We start from the raw sequence: 1,021 nt of genomic DNA on the forward strand, positions 1-1,021 counted from the left end.
GGGCCACAACTTCTATTCATCATTGAATACTTCAAAACCATCGTGATAATCCTTTTGCTACACATTTCAACATAATTAACATGCTCTTACATAATTCTAATTGAATTGAGATTTTCACATATTTGATTTTAGAATAATAACAATTTTAATTTTTTTTTATAAGCCTATCAATTAATTAATACCCAGAAAATAGCTTCTCTTAAATTTGATGTTTGATTTATATTAAATTATCATCCATTAAAAATAGTAATCTTACTATTTTAAATGATTTATATAAATAAAATATTAAGCATAAATAGATAAAAGTCGATATGTCCGAGTGGTTAAGGAGACAGACTCGAAATCTGTTGGGCTCTGCCTGCGCAGGTTCGAATCCTGCTGTCGACGTTTTTCAGAATTTTTACTTGTAGCGTATTTGGCTTCCCATTTTACATAGAAATCACGTAATTCTTATATATTTATATATCCAAAGTTTTATATTTACATATTTATCCCTCAAATTTATGGCATAACATTAAATATAATTTATAGTAAATTTTTATAAGTAAAGTATAAATACGTTATACATAAGATTTGTGCCATATGTATATAATTTTCCAAACCATACTGTCTCCAACTCTCCATAAATATAATTAAGAAAATTGTATTTCACCTGATTGTAATATTTACATATATACGAGTCAATTTCTATGGATTTTTGCTTCTAACACACCTTAGTTTTTATGGGATAATTACATTTTTATAAATTAATTTAAGTGATTTTTTTGAAACATCGGCAAGGCTGTATTTACTTGAGTGGGAATTTGAAAAATAGATGAAAATGGGTGATTAATTTGTAAATAGAAAGTTTTGGACCTGTATGTAAGTCCCTAATTTTTATATATTTGGCTTTACTTCAGTTTTTAGAAAATTAAAATGATTATATTTTTATTTGATACAAAAGATTTAGATGGTATAAATGTAAAATATAGATTTTAGGTGTTAGATATGTAAATTTATAAGATTTATATATAAATGTTGT

At 25.0% G+C, this 1,021-nt stretch overlaps 1 non-coding gene across 1 annotated transcript; it reads left to right on the forward strand.

The window, feature by feature from the left end:
• The first annotated feature begins 305 nt into the window (after positions 1-305).
• Positions 306-387, forward strand: TRNAS-CGA. Its single transcript has one exon. It is a non-coding gene; the product is annotated as a tRNA-Ser (tRNA).
• The last annotated feature ends 634 nt before the right edge of the window (positions 388-1,021 follow it).

Source organism: Phalaenopsis equestris, unplaced genomic scaffold (genome assembly GCF_001263595.1).
Source record: "Phalaenopsis equestris unplaced genomic scaffold, ASM126359v1 Scaffold000114, whole genome shotgun sequence".
NCBI lineage: Eukaryota > Viridiplantae > Streptophyta > Magnoliopsida > Asparagales > Orchidaceae > Phalaenopsis > Phalaenopsis equestris.